The sequence below is a fragment of the Mobula birostris genome, chromosome 10, assembly GCF_030028105.1.
Source record: "Mobula birostris isolate sMobBir1 chromosome 10, sMobBir1.hap1, whole genome shotgun sequence".
Taxonomy (NCBI): domain Eukaryota; kingdom Metazoa; phylum Chordata; class Chondrichthyes; order Myliobatiformes; family Myliobatidae; genus Mobula; species Mobula birostris.
Window position 1 is genome coordinate 51036555 of NC_092379.1, and position 25101 is coordinate 51061655.

General features: G+C 45.6%; 1 protein-coding gene across 1 annotated transcript in view; it reads left to right on the forward strand.

The window, feature by feature from the left end:
- Positions 1–25101, forward strand: part of LOC140203676 (uncharacterized) — a 179094-nt gene that overhangs the window by 151498 nt on the left and 2495 nt on the right. The gene's annotated exons all lie outside the window — the stretch shown is intronic.

The following is a 25101-nucleotide window of genomic DNA, read 5'->3' on the forward strand; positions in this document are numbered from 1 at the left end:
AGTTCACAACTACAGATGTGCTGGGCTGTCCACACCACTCTCTGCAGAGTCCTACGATTGAGGGAGGTGCAGTTCCCATACCAGGCACTGATGCAGCCAGTCAGGATGCTCTCAGTTGTGCCCCTGTAGAAAGTTCTTGGGATTTGGAGACCCACACCAAACGTCCTCAACCGTCTGAAGTGAAAGAGGCGCTGTTGTGCCTTTTTCACCAAACAGCTCATGTGGACAGACCACGTGAGATCCTCGGTGACGTGGCTGCTGAGGAACTTAAAGCTGTTTACCCTCTCTACCCCAGATCCATTGATATCAATAGGGGTGAGACTGTCTCCATTCCTCCTGTAATCCACAACCAGCTCCTTGGTTTTTGCGACATTGAGGGAGAGGTTGTTTTCTTGACACCGTGTCAGAGAGATGACTTTTTCCTTGTAGGCCAACTTGTTACTGTTTGAGATTAGGCCAATCAATGTAGTGTCACCGATAAATTTAATTAGCGGATTAGAGCTGTGGGTGGCGATACAGTCATGGGCATACAGGGAGTAAAGGGTTATGGTTAGAACTGAGGGGCTCCTGAGTTGAGGGTCGGAGGGGCAGAGGTGAGGGAGCCCACTCTTACCACCTGCCAGCGATCTGACAGGAAGTCCAGGATCCGGCTGCACAAGGCAGGGTCAAGACTGAGGTCTCTGAGCTTCCTGTCGAGCCTGGATGGAATTATGGCGTTGAATGCTGAACTGTAGCCCAGGAACAGCATCGCACATAAGGATCCTTCTCTAGATGTGTAAGGACGGTATGTAGAGCAGTGGCTATTGCGTCGTCTGTGGATGGGTTGTGTCGGTAGACGAACTGTAGTCCAGTGTGGGTGACAGCATGCGGCAGATGTAGTCCTTGACCAGCCTCCCAAAGCATTTTGATTTTCAAGTATACTTTTACTTTACTGTCCGTGGGAGTGTGAAGTGTTTAATTGGTGGCTACCTTGTCCATGGAAACAACTTACTGGATTTTAGCTACTGTGGGAAAGCTCAGACGGTGCTTTCAGATCATTACCATAGCACCATCCTCACTCAGAAATAGCGGTGGGGTAGGGCTCCAGTGCGCAGGCGCCGAAACCGGAGCTCGTGTCCGAAACACTCAGAAACAAGTCAGCGGAGCCTGGTTGCCGGAGGGTTGGCAGCAGGTAGAAGCGGGTTGCCGACGCGGCTTTCATCAGCACTGCCTCCCCCTACTGAGGGGCAATCGTTGCACGCTTCGGAAGCATTGCGGGCCGCCGCAGTCCTGGTCCGAACCCCGGCGATTCCCCGGTCAGTTATGGAGAGTCGCGCCGCCAGGCCGACCAGGATGTCCATTGGAGCGCGTGTGTGTTGCCGGAGCCCTGGTGGATGCGTTTCTCGCTCATATGGGCTTATGGATAAAGAACCGGCCAGGGAAATTGTCCAGGCGCTGCAGAGATCGCGACATCTAATCAGAATCAGGCTTAATGTCACTGACCTTTCTTGTTTTAAGGCGGCAGTGTATTACAATACATAATATAAAAGAATGCAGTAAAGTCATACATGGGTTTATTGCACATTCAGAAATCTGATGGCAGAGGGGAAAATGTGGTTCCTAAAATGTTGTGTGTGTGTGTGTCTGTCTTCTGGCTCCTGTACCACCTCCTTGATAGTAGCAATGAGAAGGGGACTTGATGTGGGTGATGGTGATCCTTAATGATGGATGCTGCCTTTTTGAGGCATCGTCATTTGAAGGTGTTCTGGATGCTGTGGAGGCCGGTGTCCACGGTGGAGCTGGCTGAGTTTACAACTTTTCCAATCCTGTGCAGTGGCCCCTCCGTACCAGACGTTGACGTGGAATAATCTCCATGCTACCTCTGTAGAAATTTGCGAGAGTGTTGGGTGACATATCAGGTTCACTTGAACTCCCAATTAATTATAACTGCTTTTGTGCCTTCTTTGTTTTGTATCAATATGTTGGGCCCAGGATAGATCTTCAGAGGTGTTGACATCCAGGAAGTTGAAACTGCTCAGCCTTTCCACTGCTGATCAGTTGATAAGGACTGGTGCTGGTTCCCTCTGCTTATCCGTCCTGAAGTCCACAATCAATTCCTTGGTCTTACCGGCACTGAGTGCGAGGGTTGTTGTTGCGACACCACTGAACGCACTGATCTGTCTCACTCCTGTACACCTCCTGGTCACCATCTGATAGTCTGCCAATGGTGGTTGTGTCATTGGCGAAATTAGAGATGGTGTTTGAGTCACACAGTCATGGGTGTACAGAGAGTAGAGCAATGGGCTAGGCACACAATTTACAGCTGTGCCAGTGTTGATCGTCAGCGAGGAGGAGGTGTTAGTTCTGATCCACAGTGACTGTGGTCTCCTGATGAATCAAGGATCCAGTTGCAAAAGGACTTCAGAGTGAAAATCGGGTTTACTGTCATGGGCACGAGTACGTATATGCACGGGTACAATGGGAAACGTACAGGAGCGTCACAGGCACAAGGAGTCAGATAAGCAGCAGCTGCAAGAAAATCATAAATTGTTCATTAATATGCTTGTTCGTCCGTCATCGACGTCGATGAGGACCTCGTCACCATTTGATGGTGTCGAGACTAGCGCGTGATTTGGATTTAAGTGAGGGAGAGTTGCGCAGCGTCAGCCTCACTCTCTCTTCCCAATTCCCATCTGGATCCAGTGGCAAGACAGAGTCGAGACGGCTGGAGATAGGACTAGGCGCAGTGGTTGACCAGGACGTCTTCTGTGTCTTGTCCTGCTCTACACGTTCCACGACGCTTGCAGAGACCGCCTTCTTGACCATTGGACCTTCCATTGGTCTCGTCCACTCAATCCGCCGGAGTCTGTCTTCACATGCTGGGATAGACAACTCCCTATCTCACCGAGAGTTTGAGACCCGTCGGCTACCCTCACCTGGTTTAGCCGGCTTGTCGAAGCCGTTGCCCGGGGTGTGGCCGCTATCGCATGCAAACAGCTACGGGGAGCCACAGGTGAGATCTGAGTGCCAGGTGGGGACCAAAGGTGGACTAACCGCCCTGAAAAGGACGCGACATGTTCCGCCACCAGAGGTGCTACCCCTCCCCGACACCCCATACACCCAGTTAATATAAGAAAGAACACAACTACAACTATCAGGTAATAGGGACAGCCTCTTATTTGGGACTACTCTTAAAGAACAAAAACTAATTGAAAATATTGCTGGAATATCATTTATTTGTGACACGATGCCACTTAATTGGAACAGGAGACTTGCCAAAGAGGTTTTAAGTTTTGTCAGTCACAGATACTTGTGTGGTAGTTAGGCATGACATTGTGCTTAGAGACAACACTTTTTAAAGCACTAGTTTCTGTGTCTGCATACAAAAAGCAGTTATTTTTGTCACCGACAGTTGGCGAGAAATGAGCAGGAAGACAATTCTGCATCATTTTTCTCACTGTGGTTTCAACCATTTAGGCTTGGTGATGCTAGATACAGCCGGGAGTGAAAATGAAATGATTTCACTACTTCAACATGTTAGGGACTACAAAGAATTTGATGGTACTGTATTGACAGTTATCTTGTATGCTACAGTGACAATGAAGGTTTGGAGGATTCAGTCATTGAAAGCATTGTATGAAGGCAGTCCATTATCCACACTAGTTGCCTACACTGATTTTGTTCATTCCATACACCAGATGCATTCCTCTATCGATAACTGTTAGGAACTTGTACACAGTTCAATAGAGCTGTCGTACAGTTGGTAGTTTTCTAATTTGTTCTGTATTTCATTTCAACCTTAATTTGTTATGTTTGTCTTTTTATAACTTTTTAACTATTTTCATCAAGCTTCATCTAATTGGGGCAGCCACTTAACTGGTCCTGATGTGTTCCAATTAATCAGTATCTACTGTATTTGAAAGAGCACAACTACATCACAGTCTTTGAAATAACAAGTGAGAAAGTGACATTGTAGCAGGGTGAGAGCCATTTGAAATGACTAAGTCTCATTGGGACTGAGGCATTCTTTGACCAAATAAACAGAAGGGAGTATTAGTATTTGTTGGAGTGGGTCATTGTCAGAGTGGTCAGTCTTTGGTTCAGCAGGATTTGGCAAAAACAGGCAGAGGGTGTTTTTGATTCTGGAATTTGGGCTTGAGAAGTTGTAGCCAAAAATATAACTCTCTTGGAAATAAAGTCCTAATCTATTCATTCTTTCCTTGTAACTCAGGTCCTCTAGTCCCAGGACCATCCTTATAAATTTTCTCTGTAGTCTTTCAACCTTATTTACATCTTTCCTGTAGGTAGGTGACCAAAACTGCACACAATACTCCAAATTAAGCCTCACCGACGTCTTATACAACTTCAACATAACATCCCATCTCCTGTACTCAATACTTTGATTTATGAAGGCCAATGTGCCAAGAGTTTTCTTTATGAGCCTATCTACCTGTGCTGCCACTTTCAATGAATTATGGACCTGTATTCTCAGATCCCTCTGTTCTACCGCACTCCTCAGTGTCCTACTGTTCACTAAGATCTATCCTGGTCCTACCAAAGTGCAACATTTTGCACTTGTCCGCATTAAATTTCATCTGCCACTTTTCAGCCCATTTTCTAACTGGTCCAGATCCCACTGCAAGCTCTGATAGTTTTCCTCTCTGTCCACTACACCCCCAATCTTGGTGTCATCTACAAATTTGCTAATCCAGTTACCCACATTATCGTCCAGGTCATTGATAATAGATGACAATTAACAACAGACCCAGCACCGATCCCTGCGGGACTCCACTAGTCACAGGCCTCCAGTCAGAGAGTCAGCCATCCACTACCACTCTCTGGCTTCTCCCATGAAGCAAATGTCTAATCCAATTTACTACCTCAACTTGAATGTTGAGCGACTGAACCTTCTTGACCAACCTCCCATGAGGGATCTTGTCAAATGCCATGTAGACAACATCCAATGGTTTGCCTTCATCAACTTCCTCAAAACATTTTATAAGATTAGTTGAACGCAACTTACCACACATGAAGTTATGCTGACTATCCCTAATCAGTTCCCCTCCATCCATATACTCAAATATCTGGCCCCTTAGCATACCTTGCAAAATCTTTCCCACTACTGGTGTGAGGCTCACTGGCATATCATTTCCAGGTTTTTCTAGAGCTTTTCTTAAAAAGCAGAACAACATTAGCTATCTTCCAATACAACAGTACATCACCCGTCACTAAGGCCCACTGCAATTTCTGCTCTTGCCTCCCACAGGGAACACCCAAGAGCTTGTCAGGACCTGGGGGTTTATCCACACTAATTTGCCTCAAGACAGCAAAAGCCTCCTTCCCTGTCATCTCTATAGGGTCCATACCTCGCTGCTGCTTTGCCTCACTTCGAAAGACTCTTGTGTCGGTCTCCTGAGTAAATACAGATGCAGAAACCCGTTTAAGATCGTCTGCATCTCTTCTGGCTCGGAGAAGAAGGACCATAGTGTAGTAGGGTTCTCCTGCTGCTGGAGTGGCCAAGTTGGGTGAGGAAGTCCCTCATTGATTGTAGTGGTGTACTATCCCAGAGGAGCACATGAGTTGTTGTGTGGGAATGTCATAGAACAGCACTGAAAGTATTGACTATGAATGTAAAGAGTGAAAAGGCATTGAACAGTTTATTCTTGTAAATATTTTTTTCTTGGTGCTGTTTCTGAATTCTGGCAATCAGGCCTTTTGCCAGATGATTTGGATCAAGGATACGGGGACCAGGGATTGGGCTGTGATCAGGGAACCACCCCATGGAGCCCATGTACCGCAGCATCTGTGGTGCTTACTGCCCGCTGGGAAGTTGCTCAGGATCAGAGTTGTATACATGAGATGGGGAGAGAATTGGCCCAACTGAGCATCCAGGCTGTGTTCCAGAAACTAGTGCTAGTGAGCAGGTCTCAGTGTCAGTGGTTATGTAAGAAACGAACAAGATATTGGACATGCGTACAGCACAGCTTCTAACTGGGCTGTAAATAGAAGGCTCAGCAGAGGGGACTGTGGGGGAAACTGACCTGGTGTGAAGTAAAACCCACCCAGGATTGCAGGTGGGAATGGCATTGGCACCCGGTCCAAAGTTAAAGTCAATTTGTACATGTATGGACGGATGCAGTGAGAAACTTACCCGCAGTCGCATCATAAGCACATAGCATCAGATAAGCTGCATTTACAAGAAGAATGTAAAATGTAAATTATGGATAACTTTACAAGAAACATGAGGTCTGTTCTAGTACGAAGTGGTCAAAGTGGCCATCTTGTCGCTGAATGCTGGTGACCAGGATTGTGCTGGTTGCTTCAAGAACTTGCTGTTCGATGGAGAATCAGAATCCAGTTTATTATCACTATGCCACAATATTTGTGGTTTTTGCAGCAGCCGCACAGTGCGATACATACAAATAACTAACTTACATAATTAAATAAATAATACAAAGATGAATAATGAGATAAGTTCATGGGTTCATGAACCCTTCGGAAATATGTTGGCGGAGGAGAAGAAACTCTTCCTAAAAAGTTGACTGTGTGTCATCCGCCTCTCTCCCTGGCACAAGAGACAGCAGATACAGGAATCTGGAGCATCAAACAATCTGCTGGGGAGCCAGCGGATCAGGGAGGGAGGGGCGATGAAATGTACACCTAATCAAAGAGGAGCCTTGACTAATATCTTTGTGTCTGCTCTAGCCACGGGTGAAGTTGTGGAGGACTGGCGAGTAGCTATTGTTCCATTGTCCAGGAGGGGAACAAGGGATAATCCTGAAACTAGACTGGTGAGTCTCACATCATTGGTAGACACATACTGGAGAGAACTCTTGGCGATGGGTTTAATGAGCATTTGGAAAACCATGCCCAACTAGGTAGAGAAGGCACGACTTTGTGCGGGGCAAGTCATGTCTTACTAACTTGACTGAGCTTTTTGAGGAGGTGGTTAAGGGTGGTTGATGAAGGCAGAGCTCCAAATGTTTTCTACATGGATTTTATTAAGGCTTTTGACAAGGTCTATCATGGGAGGCTCATCCAGAAAGCAAGATACAGGTGATCAGTGGTGAATTTGCTGTTTGGATCCAGAACTGGCTTCCCCATAGAAGACAGGGGGTGGTGTTCGTTGTTGAGGCTTTGGAGAGAGGGCAGATGAGGTTTACCAGGATGTTACCTGGATTAGAGGTCATGTACTATAACGAGAGGTTGGACAGGCCTGGGTTGATTCCTCTGGAGCAGCTGAGGCTGAGGGGAGATCTGATAGAGATTTATGAGAGTCATAGGCAGAGTAGACAGATGATAGCTCTTTCCAAAGACTCAAATGTCTAATACCAGAAGGCATCCATTAAGGCGAGAGGGGGTAATTTCAAAAGAGATGTGAAGGACAATTTTTTTTTACACTCAGAGTGGTGGGTGCTTGGAATGCCCTGTCCCAGATGGTCATAGAGGCAAAAACACTAGAGATTTTTAAGAGAGATTCAGATAGGCACAAGGATGTTGTGTCCTAAGTAGCACCATCAGCTGATACGCAAGCCGGGTTAGTATGATATGGAGAGCAAGCAAAGCTTCCCTTCTCCACACAGCTGATGAATCCAAAGAACCGGCAGAGCCTGATACAGTTTGGCAGCAGCAGCATTGCAGGAGTTGCCAATCAATGTCAACTTCAACGTAGGACTGCCTTAGGAGTCCAATCTTGGAATTTTCCTCAAAGTTTACTCACAACGTCTTCCCAATGGATAGGTTTGGCCACAAGGTAGTGGAGGTTTGAGATCAGACTCTTCCTTCTAACTGAGCTGCCAACCGCGGCTGAAAGGTAGGCACATGAATATGAAGCAAATGGAAGGACATGGACGTTGTGTGTAGGCAGGAGAGATTAGTTTGCCGTTTGCTTACTAATTTAACTGGTTCCGCACAACATTGAGACAAAGGGCATGTTCCTGTGCTGTACTGTTCTACGTTCAAGAGGCAGTCCATGTGGTTTACAGACAATGAAGGAGCTTTGAAGGGCAGTTACTGGTGGAATGTGGGAAGCGCAAAGGCCAATTTGTGCATAGCAAGATGTCACAGGGACCAGGGTGAGGGGTGGCCTGACCATCTGTTTTCCTGATAGCGTTTGAAGGGGAAACATTGGCCTGGACAGATGGGATGTTAAAGCATGTGAATGGCCCGGGATAATCTTGAACCTCAAGTTCAACTTTATTGTCATTCAAGTGTATACTGCCAAGGGAAACAATGTTCCTCCAGACCAAAATGTACAACTACACAAACAACACAGAAAGTAGTATACATTAACAAATTACAAAATAAATTCCTATTCTTCTATGTATTGAATTGACTTCATTTCTTACATCCTTCATATACTCGAGGAGAAAAAATCTTTACATCTCCGTCTAAATGTGCAATGTGCAATTTATAGTAATTTATAATAAATAGTATGTACAACAGGACAGTCAATATAGCATAGAAATACAATTGTAACAGTGTGAATTAATCAGTCTGTCCTGGAGTCTATTGGTCCTGCCATTTGTGCTGCGATACCATTTCCCAGATGGTATTTGTTTGTGTTTGGGGTGACTCAGGTCCCTAATGATCCTTCGGGCCCTTTTTACACACCTGTCTTTGTAAGTGCCTTGAATAGTGGGAAGTTCACATCGCTGGGTGCTGGGCTGTCCACACCGCTCTGTTTCCTGCGATTGAGGGAGGTACAGTTCCCATACCAGGCAGTGATGCAGCCAGTCAGGATGCTCTCAGTTGTGCCCCTGTAGAAAGTTCTCAGGATTTGGAGGCCCACACCAAACTTCTTCAACAGTCTGAGGTGAAAGAAGTGCCTTTTTCACCATGCAACCGGTATGTGGAGACCACGTGAGATTCTCGGTGATCTGTATGCTGAGGAACTTAAAGCTGTTCACCCTCTCAACCCCAGATCCATTGGTAGGGGTGAGCCTGTCCCTGTTCCTCCTGTAGTCCACAACCAGCTCCTTTGTTTTTGTGACATTGAGGGAGAGTTGTTTCCTTGACAGCACTGTGTCAGGGTGATGATTTCTTCTCTGTAGGCTGCCTCATTATTATTTGAGATTAGGCCAATGAGTGTAGTGTCATCAGCAACTTTAATTAGCAAATTGGAGCTGTGGGTGGCAACACAGTCATGGGTATACAGAGAGTAAAGGAGGGGGCTTAGTACACAGCCCTGTGGATCACCTGTGTTGAGGGTCAGAGGGGCAGAGGTGAGGGAGCCTATTCTTACTACCTGCCTGCAATCTGACAGGAAGGCCAGGATCCAGCTACACAAGGCAGGTGAGGGCTGAGGTCTCTGAGCTTCTTGTCGAGCCTGGAGGAAATTATGGTGTTGAATGCTGAACTGTAGTCCAAGAACAGCATTCTCACATAAGCATCCTTCTTCTCCAGATGTGTAAGGATGGTATGTACAGCTATGGCTGTTGTGTCATCCATCAATTGGTTGTGTCGGTAGGTGAATTGTAGGGGGTCCAGTGTGGGTGGTAGCAAGCTGCAGATGTAGTCCTGGACCAGCCTCTCAAAGCATTTGCTTATTATTGAGGTGAGTGCGACAGAACGCCAGTCGTTCAGACATGTTACCTTGGTCTCTTTAGGTACAGGGACAGTGGTGGATGGTTTCAAGCAGGAGGGCACTCTACACTGGGAGAGGGAAAGATGTAAAATGTTTGTAACCACACCCACCAGTTGAGCCGCGCACATTCTGAGTACCTGCCCTGGGATGCTGTCCGGTCCTGCAGCCTTGCGGCTGTCCACTCATTGGAAAGACCCGTGTATTTCAGCCTCAGAGATGACAAAGTGCATGTCGCTTTGCGGTTTCTCTCGGGCTCAGTGTTGGCGACATCGAATCGAGATTTAGCTCATCTGGGAGAGTAAAGGTAGCGTTCATGGACCATTTGTCTACAACCTCCTGTGCATTAGGGACATCGATGCAACCAGTTAAGATGCTCTCCGCAGTATACCTGTAGAAGTACATGGCCGTGCACTTTCCCACATTGAAAACCATTTGCCAAATGTTTCAAAGTGAGAATCATGTTTATCATTAATGCCTTGTGTGACATAAAATTTGCTGTTTTGTGGCAGTGATCTGGTGCAAAACCATGCAAATTACTCTAAATAGTGCAAAAAGGAAAATAAATCTGATCATGGAGGAGAAGAGGCTATTTCTGAACCATTAAGTGCAGATCTCCAGTCTCCTGTACCCCATCCTGAATAGCTGTGTTGAGAAGTGAGCATGTCATGGATGATGAAAGTCATCAAGCCCCCTTGTTGAGGTAACACTTCTTCCCTGATGGTGATGAGAGTGGTGCCCTTGTCTTTTCTGGCAGAGTTTACAATCCTCGGCAGTCTCTAGTAGTCCTGTGCTTTGAGGCTTCCGCACCAAACTGGCAGGATGCAACCAATCAGAATGCTCATCAGCACACATCCATAGAAATTGGCAACGGTCTTTGGCGGCATACCAAATCTCCTCAAAGTAGATCCTCCGAGTTGCTGACACCACAGAACCTGACTTACTCACCCTTTTCACCACTGTCCCTGAACGGGGACGGGGACTGGTGTGTGAACTACCCCCCCCCCCCGAATGGGGGCCGGTGTGTGAACTCCCCACCTGAATGGGGACCAGTATGTGAACCCCCCCGAATGGGGGCCAGTGTGTGAACCCCCCCCACTGAATGGGGGCTGGTGTGTCTGAAATCCCCCCCTGAATAGGGGCTGGTGTGTCTGAAATCCCTCCCTGAATGGGGACTGGTGTGTGAACTGCCCCCCCCCGAATGGGGACTGGTGTGTGAACTGCTCCCACCCCCCCCCCCCGAATGGAGGCCGGTGTGTGTGAACTGCCCGCCCCCAATGAATGGGGGCCAGTGTGTGAACTCCTGACTTACCTTTCCTGAATCAACAAGTTAGCTCAATCAGCCAGTCTTTCTCACTCCTGTTCGCCTCGTCGTCATCATCTGATATTTCACCATAACAGTACATTTGCCCACTATTCAGTTGCGGAGGCCAAATATCTTCATCACCAAGTTCCTCCCATCTATCTTGATGTCATTGGATTCCTGTCCAGGTTATTCTTCTTCAGTTAATAACCTTCCCAGGCCTGAGAACTAGTCCCTGGCAAGGTTTACCAGATTGTTTCGTGGGGTGCCAGGTTGTCCCATGAGGAGAGACTAAATAAACTGGGCCTAAATCCTCTCAACTTCAAAGAAAAACTTTTCATGAGAGACATGAGACAAAAAGAGACTGCAAATGTTGGAATCTGGAACAGAAGGAAAATCAGGGCACTGGAAGTATTCAGTGGCCGGGCAGCATCTGCGGATGCAAAAGTTGTGGGTCTGTTTGGGTTCACTGGATCATATCCTCAACACGAGGACTTGGCCATGTCAGATAGAGGTGAGAAGAAATTCCCTCATTGAGAGGTTATAGATGTCTGCAGATCCCAATACAGGAGAGCTGTGGTGATGTGGTCACTGATCACAGTCAAGTCAGCGATCAGTCGATAATTGGAGAATGTGGGAGCCAAATGACACGTGGTCATTGCAAAGGAAAGGGTTTTGAAGTACAAGATCAGCCGTGGTTTGATTGAGTACTGGAGAAGGCAGGAGGAGCTCAGTGGCTGTGAGATTTCTGAACACCCACCTGCCACCTAGACCAGGGGTCCCCAATCTGTTTTGCACTGCGGGCCGGTTTAATACGGACAATATTCTTGCGGACCGGCCGACCCGGGGGGTGGGGGGGGGGGGTAGTAGGGTTGCCAACGGACAAGAGTAGCAGTCAAATACATTGTATTTACCCCGAGAAAGACTACAATGACCATGAAGCCTTGCACGGGCACCAGTGCGCATGCGTGTACGTGCCGATTTTTTCCTACAAATCGTTTTTTGCGTTTCTGTCCGGGGGGGGGGGGGTGTTAATCACCACCGGAATATAGGTGATAAGTGGCTAATACACTCAATTTTGTTTCGAAAAGGGTTTCTCTGATGAATTTAATATTAAACACACAGCGCATATTTTCCTCGCATGAATATAGTGATAAATCAATTATCGGGGGAGGACAGGGGAACTTGAAGTAAGTGTTGAACGAACTTCCAGTAGAAGTGGTAGAGGCAGGTTCGATATTATCATTTAAAGAAAAATTGGATAGGTATATGGACAGAAAAGGAATGGAGGGTTGTGGGCTGAGTGCAGGTCGGTGGGACTAGGTGAGAGTAGCGTTCGGCACGGACTAGAAGGGCCGAGATGGCCTGTTTCCATGCTGTAATTGTTACATAAGTTGCTTATAAGTCAATAGCATCATAACATTTTAAGTAATGCTTGGATATATTTTCCACTTATGAACATATAAGATCATTGCAACACACCAATATCGCTGAAGCAGTGGGAGCCCTGGGCTGAATACTTGTTTTCCTGCAACAAGATGGTCCTATCGAGGGGTGATGGGAGACAGCGATACTCGAAGGGGGTTCCTTATGTCCAGTCTATTCCGCAATTTAGTTTTCGTTGCACTCATTACAGAGATATGTTGGAAATGGAAGCACCATTTTCAGTGCTTTCCTGGCTATCTCAGGATATTTAGCCTTGACTTTGATCCAGAATGCCCCAGAGATGTTATGTCAAACATACTTTTCAGCCCGCCGTCATTTGCAAGCTCGAGGAGTTGATCTTCGCGCGTTGACATGGACGACGTGCGGGTAATGACCTCGCGTGCGTTCAAGCTCAACAGTGGGCGTGACAGGGAATGAGGAAAGGTGCAGCTGACTCATATCACCAAATCATATTGTTTCCTTGCAGCCTGGTAGCACATGCTTTGCGGCCCGGTGTTTGGGGACCGCTGATCTAGTATTTATGACAGGGGCCATTAACAGTAATAATGTGTTGTATATGCACCTTAAATCAACTTGTACATCTATAGAATTTTTAAATTATCTGTTAGTATTATTGTGTTAAGGTTATTTTGTCCTGTATGTGACATACTGTATCTATTGTGTTTTCAACCTTGGTCCCAGAGGAACGATGTTTCATTTAACTATATACATGTGTACAGTTGAATGACAACAAACTTGAACTTAAAGAGAAAAAGCAGAGCGAGTGTTAAATAGAGTAATGCACAAAGTGATGGAGGAACTCGGTTGACCAGGTGAAGGGTATCAATGTAAAATGTCGACTAAACATTTCTCTCCATAGTTGCTGTCTGACCCATTGAGTTCTTCTGGCACTTTCTTTGCTGCTCCAGTGTCCGGCACAATTCCCTGTATCCCGAGAGTGGTAAATGGTTCCAGAGGATGGTACGTGATGGTGTTCCACAGGAAGTTACTGAATATTGAAAGGCCTCGATAGAGTAAACTTGGAGAGGGTGTTTAAAATAGTGAGGGAGTCTAGAGTCTAGGATAAGAGTGCTCAACATCAGAATACAAGGACACCTCTTTAATACAGAGATGAGAAGGAGTTTCTTTAGCCATTCCTCCTCAATGAAGGGGGATTGGCAAAAGAAATTCCAAGGAAGGTGGTGAATTGTTGGGATTTATTACCACAGACAATTGTGGAGTGTAAATCGTTGGGTGTATTTAAAAAGGAGTTTGACAGGTTCTTGATTAGTAAGGTCATCAAGAGCTCCGGGGAGGAGGCAGGAGAATGGGGTTGAGAGGAATAATAACTCAGCCATGATTGAATGGCAAATCAGACTTGATGGGCTGAATGGTTTCATTCTGCTCCTATGTCTTATTGCCTTCTGGATGCTGCTCAACCCACTGAGTTCTTCCAGCAGAGTGCTTGTCCCTCAGGTTCCGGTATCTGCAGTGCCCTGCGTCCCTAGTTATATGCTCAGCTTTTAAGCTAAAACTTGGCACCACTAATCCCAACCAGATCCAAGGTCGATGAGTTTTATCACCATGATTGTAATAATGTTAAATAAGTTATTGTACAGGATCTCGTGAAAACTGTCTGTGTTCATAGCACAAGCTTTCCCGGGCTTTGTGGACATTTATTTTTCCTCTATTGCAGTTGTCCTCTCTGGCTGTCCTTCCCACAGACCAATGAAATCTATATTGCACCTTCTTGGCTCATGGTAACCTCAGACGCCTCTATTCGCAGCCGTTGACAAGATCACAAGTGGCTTTTCACCTCAAATGAGATCACTTGCAAAACAAGATATAGAACTGGCCTATAAAACATGACCTGGTCTATTTCTGCTCCCTATACATTACAGTGCTTCAGTGTAATACTGTGAAAATGTGTCGAGGTTTTCTCTCTCTGTCAAGCATTGGCTTCCAGGCCCTTACTAAACTCTGGGTTAAAATGAGTTTCCTTACGTTACCTTTAATCCTTTTGCAAGTTGTTTATAGAAAACAAATTTTTACAAACTGCAGATGCTGGAACTTAAAATCAAGGATAGAAAATGTTAGAAAAAAAGTCAGCAGGTCAGGTGATAATTGTGAAACCAGAAACTAGTAAGTCTTGGACTTAAAACGTTTGCTATTCTTTATTTAGTTATTTTTCAGGATTCTTGAATCCTTGCAATCCTTCTGGTGAAACGTTCCCAAAATATCAAGGGCAGGGAGCGTCAGCATTTAGACCCCATGCAAATGATAGTTTAGAAACATGGAAACATATATTCCACACGAGGAAGGTGTGTGCTCTGGCGGGTAACCTGTAGGAGGTGTGTTCCCGCGCCCACTACTCTTCCGATGATGGAGATCACGTGTTTGGGAATGCAGAAGTCAATGTGCAAGCTGCTCCCAGGTAAAGGACTGGTTCCATTTTCAGAAACATCCTTCAGTCTGTTTTGTCCATAAGCATGATGACACCCAAAAATCACACCACATGGCAATCATACCTCCACGGCATTGTAATAAAAGGCACCGAGCACATCAAACTGATAAATTACTGAATGAGGAGAGGGAGAGAGAGAACTAGTTTGGCTGTTTGTTGAAATCACGCACGGCTAACATTGGACATTTAAGTGAATAAAAAGCAAATTGGTTGAAGAATTCAGTTGGTCAGACAGCACCTATGGAGGCAGAGTCTCAAGACGAAAAGTCGATCATTCCTTTCCCTCTACAGATGCTGCCTGGTAGGAGAAATGTCTGCACAGTGAGTCTTGGGGGAAAGATTCTATTTAAAGTAAATTCCTTGGTGAATAATGAGACCTTAGTGGTACACAGCACCTCAGATGTAGTGCCTGCCGAGTCCTGCACAAGTACTGGAATCGAACTTAATTTCACTAAGACGACGTGAAATTAGTTGTTTACGCAGCACTACACTGGAATGTAAACAACTGTAAATTACATTAAGAAATATATCTATAAACTTAATTTTGCAAAAAGGGAGCAAAACTATTGATGTGTTCATGAGTTCATTGTCTGTTCAGAAATCTGATGGTGGAGGGGAAGAAGCTCTTTATTAAAACATCGAGCGTGTATCACGGGCAGGTGGTTAGTGAGATCAGAATTTATTAGGTGCATCCAGGAGGGTTTGTTAAATCGATATGTAGATAGTCTATCAAGGAGGGGCTGTACTAGCCCTGGTGTTGGGTATGAGCTTGACCAGGTGACCAAACTGTCTGTGGTTGACCACAGCTCCTAATTTCTAAGATGCATAGCTATGGATAAGTTTAATAACTTTGCCTCGCGAGAGAGTATTAAACTGGAGCAGGGCAAATTATGAGACCATCGTGCAGGAACTAAGGAGAGCTAATTGGGAACAGCTCCTTTTGAACAAATCCAGATCAGACATGCAGAAGGGTGCTTAAAGAGCAACTGCACAGTGTACAAGACAGATATGTTCTAGTCAGAAGGAAGGACAAGGTAAAAGAACGTTGGGAGGTGATGAAATTAGTCAAGAAGTAAAAGGAAATGTATGTAAAGCTTAGAAAGCTAGAATCAAACAGAGGTGTCGTGGAGAGGGAAGACTTGCTGCATGGGCAACTGCTGGTCTTCCATAAAACCTTGCCCAGGCCTGCGCCTGGTCTCGCCAGACTAACGGATGCCACACACCTCTGTCAAACATGGTATTTAGGAATGGGTCAAAAACTCAAATCCTCCTTCTGAAATCTGACTTGTGTGCAGTTTAAAATATTGCAGCCTAGCTTGTGTCAGAGAGTTATACTCACGGAGTCAGGTCCTTTGGCCGATATCACTCGTAACCTTTCCTATCCATGAACCGATCCCTATGTCTTCTGAACATAATCGTAACCTGTCCACCGCCACCAGCCCCACTATCGCCTCTGGCAGCTCAATACCATACCACTATTTTGGTGTCACCCGCAAGCTTAACAAGTGAGACAAATTGTTGACGTCCATAAACTGGCCACTTTAATAGGTACACCAGCTCATTAATGCAAATATCTAATCAGCCAATCATGTGGCAGCAACTCAACACATTAAAGCGTGTAGACATGGTCTAGAACAGGGGTTCCCAACCTGGGATCCACGACCGCCTTGTTTATTTGTATTGGTCTATATGGCATTAGAAAAGGTTGTGAACCCCTGGTCTAGAGGTTCAGTTGTTGTTCAGACCAAACATCAGAATGGGAAAGGAATGTGATTTGTGACTTTGGCTGTGGAATGATTGTTGGTGCCAGACAATGTTCTTTGAGAATCTCAGAAACTGCCGTTCGCCAGGGATTTTTGCACACAACAGTGTCTAGAGCAGGGGTTCCCAACCATTTTAATGCTATGGACCAATACCATTTAAGAAAGGGATCCATGGACCTCACATTGGAGACCCCTGGACTAGAGTTTACCGAGAATGGTGCAAAAAACAAAATAAAATCATCCAGTGAGCAGCAGTTTTGTGGGCTTGTTAATGAGAGAGGTCGGAGGAGAATGGCCAGACTGGTTCAAGCTGATAGGAGGACGACAGTATCTCAACTAACCACACATTACAATAGTGACGTGCAAGAGAGCATCTTTGATAAACCTTGAAGCGGATGAGCCGCAGCAGCAGAACTCCACTCCGGGTTCCGATCCTGTACCTGGTGAAGTGACCATAGCGTCTGTACATTTGCACCAGTGCAATGGAAGCCGACTATCACAGGCACAGAGCATCTGATATGCAGCACTCACAAACAGAAACACAAATTCAACAGAAACTATACACAAGTTATTACAGGCAAAAACACAATTGGAGCAAAGGTTAGAAACTCCTTTGTAGTCCAAAGTGATCAGCGTGTCACGGTTTTGTTGTACTGATTAGATGAGATTAGATTCAACTTTATTGTCATTGTGCCGAGTACAGATACAAAGCCAATGAAATGCATTTAGCATCTGACCAGAAATGCAAAGAATAGTGTTGTTTACAAAATAACTGCGAATAAAAAAGTGCTACAGCACACAAATATAAAAGTACTGAGACAGTACAATATGGGTGCAATACTGCTTAGCGCTGTGATGTGAGGTTCAGCAGGGTCACAGCCTCAGGGAAGAAGCTCTTCCTGAGCCTGCTGGTGCGGGAGCGGATGCTCCTGTAGCGCCTACCGGATGGGAGGAGAGTAAAAAGTCCATGGTTAGGGTGAGATGCATCCCTGATAATGCTTTTCGCCCTGCCCAGGCAGCGTTTATGGTAGATGTTCTCAATGGTGGGCAATTGGGTGCCGATAATCTGCTGGGCAGTTTTCACCACATGCTGGAGTGCTTTGCGGTCCGATACAGGACAATTGCCATACCACACTGAGATGCAGATGGTGAGTATGCTCTCAATGGTACAGCGGTAAAAGATGTAGTGATTGAGGTCATGCTGGTGGTTTAAGAACCGAATAGTTGAAGAGAAGTTGCTTTTCTTGAACCTGGTGACGTGGGACTTCAGGCTTCTGTACCTCCTACCCGACGGTAGCTGGAAGAAAATAGCACGGGCAGGATAGTGGGGAACTTTGACAGATTTTACTTCAGAACATAGAACAGTGCAGTGCCAGAGCAGGTTCTTTGCCCAAAATACGGTGCCAAACCAGCTAAAAAAGCAAATCATAAACAGCCAAACACTAATCCCTCCTACCTACACAATGTCCAGATCCCTCCATCTTCCTTGTATCCATGTGTCTATCCAAATGCCTCTCAGCAGGCGGCGTGGCATGGCAGCAGCGGCCTTTCAGATCTGCTGCTACTTTAATTTAGTTTTTTCATTTAATTTTAAGGCACAATTAGGGTTTAGGGCAATGGACGACAGAGTGACTATCTACCATCGCCAGATATTGCTACAATACAGAGATCGCCCAAAAATGAACCTTCGTGAAGATCTGCTGGTTAGATTGCGCGACCTCGGCTTGCTGAGGGAATCGGGCCCGCAGTCCTCGGAGTCGCCTGATGCCGGTGGCCGGAGGTGGGGACGTCGTAAGCGGTGTGCGAGGAAGCGGAAGCGAGGCGAGTGGGCAGGAGTCTGTGCCAGGAAAAAAGCAAGCCCTAGCCGGCTGGCTCTCCCGTCCATTCTGCTCTCCAATGGACAATAAATTGGACTACATCCGACTGCAAAGAAATACTTGGCGGGAGTACAGAAACGGACGTGATCCTGGACACCGCCATTCAGCTGTTTATTTATGTAACCCCTCAAGCCATCGGACTACCAACCTACTGCCCTCTGCTGTGCCTATTGTCTTGTTTATTATCTATTGTAGTGCCTGCACTGTTCTGTGTACTTTATGCAGTCCCGGGTAGGTCTGTTGTCTAGTGTAGTGTCATTTTACGTAGTTCAATGTAGTTTTTATATTGTTTCATGTAGCACCATGGTCCTGAAAAACGTTGTCTCGTTTTTACTGTGTACTGTACCAGCAGTTATGGTCAAAATGACAATAAAAAGTGACTTGACTTGAAAAGCAACTAATGTATTTGCCCCTACCACCATACCAGGCAGTGTATTCCAGGTGCCATCCACTGAGTAAAAAACTTGCCCCTCTCATCCCCCTTGAAACTACCTTCTCTCACCTTCAATGTATACCCTCTGGAATTAGACATTTCTACCCTGGGAAGCAGATACTCCTTGTGTACTCTATCAATGCCTCTCAGAATCTTATAAACCTCTACCAGATCTCCCCTCGGCCTCTGACATCCACAGAAAACAACCCATGTCCATCAGGCCTCTCGTGACAGCACATGGCCCCTAAACCAAACAGCATGCTGGTAAACCTGTTCTGCGCCCTCTCCAAAGCCTCAACATCCTTCCTATAGTGGAGCAACCAGAATTGTATGAGGTACTCCAGGTGTGGCCTAACTAGACTTTTAGAAAGGTGCAAAATAACCTTATGACTTTTGAATTCACTGTCTCGATTAATAAACGCAAGCATTCCACGAGCCTTCTTAACCACTTTATCGACCTGTGTAGCCACTTTCAAGGATCAGTGGACTTGGATCCCAAGATCTCTCTGCTCAGCAACACTGTTAGGAGTCTTGCCCTTAACAGTGTACTGTCCCCATGCATTTGCCCTACTGAGGTGCAACACCTCACATTTATCTGGGTTAAACTCCATCTGCCATTTCTCTGCCCATATCTGCAACTGATCTATATCATGCTGTATTCTTTGCCAGTCTTCTACACTATCCACAACTCCACCAATCTTGGTATCATCTGCAAACTTACTAACCCACCTGCCTACATTTTCATCCAGATCATTTATGTATATTACAAACAGCAGAGGTCCCAGCACAGATTCCTGTGGAACACCACCGTGGAATTACAGACCTTGAATAAGACTCATCAACCACGATCCCTCTGTCTTCTATGCGCACACCAGTTCTGAATCCAAACAGCCAATTCAGCACTGACCCCATGCACCTTAATCTTCTGGATTACCCTCCCATGAAGGACTTTGTCAAATGCCCTACTAACACCCTAGGTAACACCCACTACCCTCATCAGTCTCTCATCATATTATCAAAGAACTCAATCAAGTTGGTAAGATGCGACCTGCTTTGCACAAAGCCTTGCTGGCTGTCTCTCTAATTAGGGCAACACGCGTAAAAATTGCTGGTGAACACAGCAGGCCAGGCAGCATCTCTAGGAAGAGGTACAGTCAACGTTTTGGGCCAAGACCCTTAGTCAGAAGGAGTCCTGACGAAGGGTGTCGGCCCGAAATGTCGACTGTACCTCTTCCTAGAGATGCTGCCTGGCCTGCTGCATTCACCAGCAACTTTGATGTGTGTTGCTTGAAATTCCAGCATCTGCAGTTTGCCTCTCTAATTAGGGCATGGGTTTCCAAATATGCCAAATATTCTCTCTCTAAAAACTTCTCCAGCAAATTCTGTACAAGTGGTGTGAGACTCACAGGTTATAGCTCCCAGGAGTTTCCCTTCTTCCTTTCTTAAACAGAGGTACAACACTACCATTCACCAGTCCTCGAGGACCTTGCCTGTGCCTAGAGAGGACACAAAGATACTGGTCAAGGGCCTAGCAATCTCGTCTCTAGCCTCCTTCAATAACCTGGGGTAAATCCCATCAGGCCCTGGGGATTTATCCACCTTAATACTCATTAGGAACCCAACACTTCCTCCTCCTGACCTCTATATGCCCTAACATATTTATATACTCAGCACTGATCTCCTGGTCCTTCATATCCTTTTCCTTGAAAAATACTGAAGCAAAGTTCTCATTAAGTACTTCACTCACATTCTCTGCATCCAAGCAAATGCTCTCCCCTTTAGCTTTGAGTAATTCCACCCTCTCCCGAATTTCCCTCTTGCTCTTGATGTATGCGTAGAATGCTTTGGGATTCACCTTCATCTTCTTCAAGGACTTTTGATGGCCTCTTCTAGCTTTCCTAATTCCCCTCTTTAGTTCTTTTGTGGCTTCTTTGTACCCTTATATGCTTCATTTGATCCTAACTTCCAAATCTTAACATACTTTTCCTTTTTCTTCTTGTCTGAATTCATCACCTCTCTGGACATCCAAGGTTCTCTTATCTTTCCACCTCTGTCCTTCCTCCTAACGGGAACATACTTTTCCTGTACACTGTGCAATTGATCTTTAAGCACCCTCCGCATGTCTGATGTGGACTTGCCAGCCTAATGCCCTCTTGATTTGCCCTATCCCAATTTAAGACTCTCCCACAAAGACCATATGTGTCATCTTTAGCTATCCTAAAAGTTGCGGAGTTCTGGTCACTGCACCCTAACTGAAAGGCAGTCACCTGGCCAGGCTCAGGACCCTAGGCCAGGTCCAGTACAGCCCCTCCTCTCAATGGACCATCTACAGATTCATTTCCTGAAGCAGCACTTCGTGAAAGGTTAAGATAAGGTAAAGGTTAGCTTTATGTCTCATATACATTGAAACATCCAGTGAAATGCATCGTTTTAATCAAATCAGCAAGCATTGTGCAAATTGCCGTGCTTCCAGCACTGACATAGCATGCCCAAAACTTACTAAACCGAAATGTACAACTTTGGAGTGTGGGAGGAAACTAGAGCATCAGGAGGAAAACCCAGGCCGTAACGGTAGAACAGATAAACTCCTTACAGACAGCGGTGCGGATCGAGCCGCGATCTTACTGACAGTGCTGTAGAACATGGTGTTAACTGCTACACTGCCACTCAGCCCCACGTAGACACTATCATGGGGTGTGCCCCTGATGTATTGGGTGAGTCCACTGCTCTCAGCCGTCTCTTACATTCCTGTGCACTCAGACGGCCATCCCAGACACAGATGTAACCAGTCGCAATACTTCCAACAGCGCATCTGTCGGAGTTTGTTTGAGTGTTTGGTGACAAGTCAAACCTCCTTCCCTTCTATGGGAGCAAAGATTGTAGTGGGCCTTCCTCGTGATTGCACATTGTAGTTTCAAAGTACATGGTGCTGATGGTTGGCAAGGATTCATTGGGCTAAAAGTCCTGTGCTGTGTCTCCCCACAAGTGTCTGATATTTGTTTGCACTTCCATCCCTGTTGTGAGATTCTGTCGGTCCACAGATTTGAAATGGATGTGATGGACAGAGGTGCTGAGTCTGCCCTGATAAAATAATAGAGGCACCGGTAGCAGACCACGAGGTTCCTGTCTGGTCTGGAGACCGGAGAGCAACCCGGAGAAACAGGAAGTGCTAGAAATGATTATTAGTCAGTCAGCATCTGTGTTGGAGTTTGTGTTTCAGGTCAAAGACCTGTGGAATTCCGAGAGACAAGATGGTAAACTTGGTTAAACTTGCTCTGCATCCCTGTATCTACCCCCACCTCCCCTTTGGAATAGTCATAGTCATAGTCATACTTTATTGATCCCGGGGGGAAATTGGTTTTCGTTACAGTTGCACCATAAATAATTAAATAGCAATAAAACCATAAATAGTTAAATAGTAATATATAAATTATGCCAGGAAATAGGTCCAGGACCAGCCTATTGGCTCAGGGTGTCTGACCCTCCAAGGGGTGAGTTGTAAAGTTTGAATACTGATGACCAAGGATAGTGTTAAGGTTAAGGTGAGTTGGTGAGGTTTGCTCTGTATCCCTGTATCTACCCCTCCCCCTTGGAATACTGATGACCAAGGACAGTGTGTCCCAACCAGACTGTGCACACCATTAGGGCTGGATAGAACAGATGAAGTCAGGATTGTGGGGTTTAACTGGGTCAGCTGGATAGAACAGATGAGGTTGGTGTTGTGGGGCTTAACTGGGTCAGCTGGGAAGGTGTTGTTGGGGGGGCAGCAGGGAATTTGTTTTCCTATAATTGGACTTTGGGAAAAGCTGGAAGCCTTTGATTGGATGTACTCCTGTTCCAGAGTAATGCAGCCAAGAGAAGAAATAGACGACGAGCCCTAGGGAGAGATCTGTACAGTAACGTAGGTTTCAGGCACTCCAGCAGACTCTGCTCGAGAGAGGAAGACAAGCAGGGAGAATGAGCGGCTGGGGAATCTCACCGGACACACCAACAGATCCAAAGTTATCTGGGTCACTAAAGCCACGAGTCGTCCTGCAAAGATTGCAGACCCACAGATAATGAAATACACTGTGCTTTGTTCACCATGGTTTAGACACTGGAAAGTGTCAGGTCTTTGGTAGTGTTGCAGCCAAAACCAGAACAATCGCTGCTGCCGGTGACCCTACAGATTTGTTACACATGCCCTCACTCCAAAAATGGTTGCTGTAAAAGTCGAGGATATGCATTTAGGTTAGATTAGATTAGATTCAACTTTATTGTCATTGTGCCGAGTACAGATACAAAGCCAATGAAATGCAGTTAGCATCTAACCAGAAATGCAAAGAATAGTGCTATTTACAAATAGTGTTATTTTCAATCCTTTATAAGCAATTAGCAAATGTACAATCCTGAAGCAATGAAACTTAAGCATACTCAAGTATAAGGTGAGTGTTCGGCAAAAGATATGACCTCCGTTGGCCCTCAGCTTCCAAGTGCACTGATCAAAGCATGAACTTGTGACTTCTTTCCTTTGCTTTAGTACACCCCCATTCATGTGACTAGTTACCACAATAAACACAGAATTGTGTGCAGTTTTGGTCTCCAAATTTGAGGAAGGACATTCTTGCTATTGAGGGAGTGCAGCGTAGGTCCACGAGGTTAATTCCCGGGATGGCGGGACTGTCATATGTTGAAAGATTGGAGCGACTGGGCTTGTATACACTGGAATTTAGAAGGATGAGAGGGGATCTGATTGAAACATATAAGATTATTAAGGGATTGGTCACGCTAGAGGCAGGAAACATGTTCCCGATGTTGGGGGAGTCCAGAACCAGAGGACACAATTTGAAAATAAGAGGTAGGCTATTTAGAACGGAGTTGAGGAAAAACCTTTTCACACAGAGGGTTGTGGTTCTGTGGAGTGCTCTGCCTCAGAAGGCAGTGGAGGCCAATTCTCTGGATTCTTTCAAAAAAGAGTTAGATAGAGCTCTTAAAGATAGCGGAGTGAAGGGATATAGGGAGAAGGCAGGAACGGGGTACTGATTGTGGATGATCAGCCATGATCACAGTGAATGGCGGTGCTGGCTCGAAGGGCTGAATGGCCTACTCCTGCACCTTTTGTCTATTGTCTGATAAAATGCAGATAAAGAACAGATACATGGCTCCTACAGGTGGCTTTGAATAAAAAGTTATCGGGGGTCAATATTACACTATTTTAGACTTAACGGGTGAAAAGGTGAATTGACACATACCTCAGAAACCCCCAAAAAGAACAGTGGACAACAGGGTTAGAGAGTGAGATGGGGAAATGATCTTGATGGGTTCAGTGATGAGAGATATTGGCTGGCTGTGACTTCGCAGATCAGTAGCCATGGGCACGTCTGCATGATATGAGGGTGGACACATGGGGGATAAGTCTTATACAGAGGAGAAAGGGGAAACATGGGAGAAGAGTGAACCAAGGAAACAATCAGAAATGACCATCTCAGTGACTTAATGATCAGTAAGAAAGCTGTGGGAAATGGCAGATGGATGGGATGGTCAAGAAAATGGGCCAGAGAGTTTACTTGTGGACAGAGATTGAGCCGGAATTGGAGAGAGAGATCTCGTAAGGAGAGGTAAAGAAGACTTTTGAATCTTGAAATCACCACGTATGAAGCTTTGACCCTGCACCACGCTCTCTGCTCAACTGAAGCACAAGTATTGGAATTGGTATATTACCGAGATACAGTGAAAAGCTTCGAAGCGTGATTCATGGCCAAGCTTGGCAAAATGTTTGCAGCCGTTTTGGCTCCAATCGAGAACCCATTGTGAAAAGCTCGTCATGACAGTTAATCGGATCAGCAATCCAAGTCACACTCCCTCCACTCTATCTGTTACCTGTCACTGCATTGCACTGTAGGCATCTGAAACCACTTTCTATAATGTTGTTTACATTGTTGATACATGCTAGTACATTTATTTATGCACATTTTATTCCGTATTTGTCCCTTAACCTCGAATGTAATTATCTTTTCCCCCTTTTATGTTTATATATAATTTATTTTTATGTATTTATTCTTTATAATTGTTGAAAGTTGGTGTTTGTTGCTTGTTGGGTCTTCACCAACACATCACAGCAAATTCCTAATTCCAACACAGCGAATGAATTTAATCCTTGCAGAGCAAGTCATTGAGATAGAACAAGGGAAATCATTAACGATGCAGGATAAAGTGTAACAGTACAGAGAGAGTGCGGTGTAGGTATACAATAAAGTGTAACAGAGAGTGCGGTGTAGGTATACAATAAAGTGTA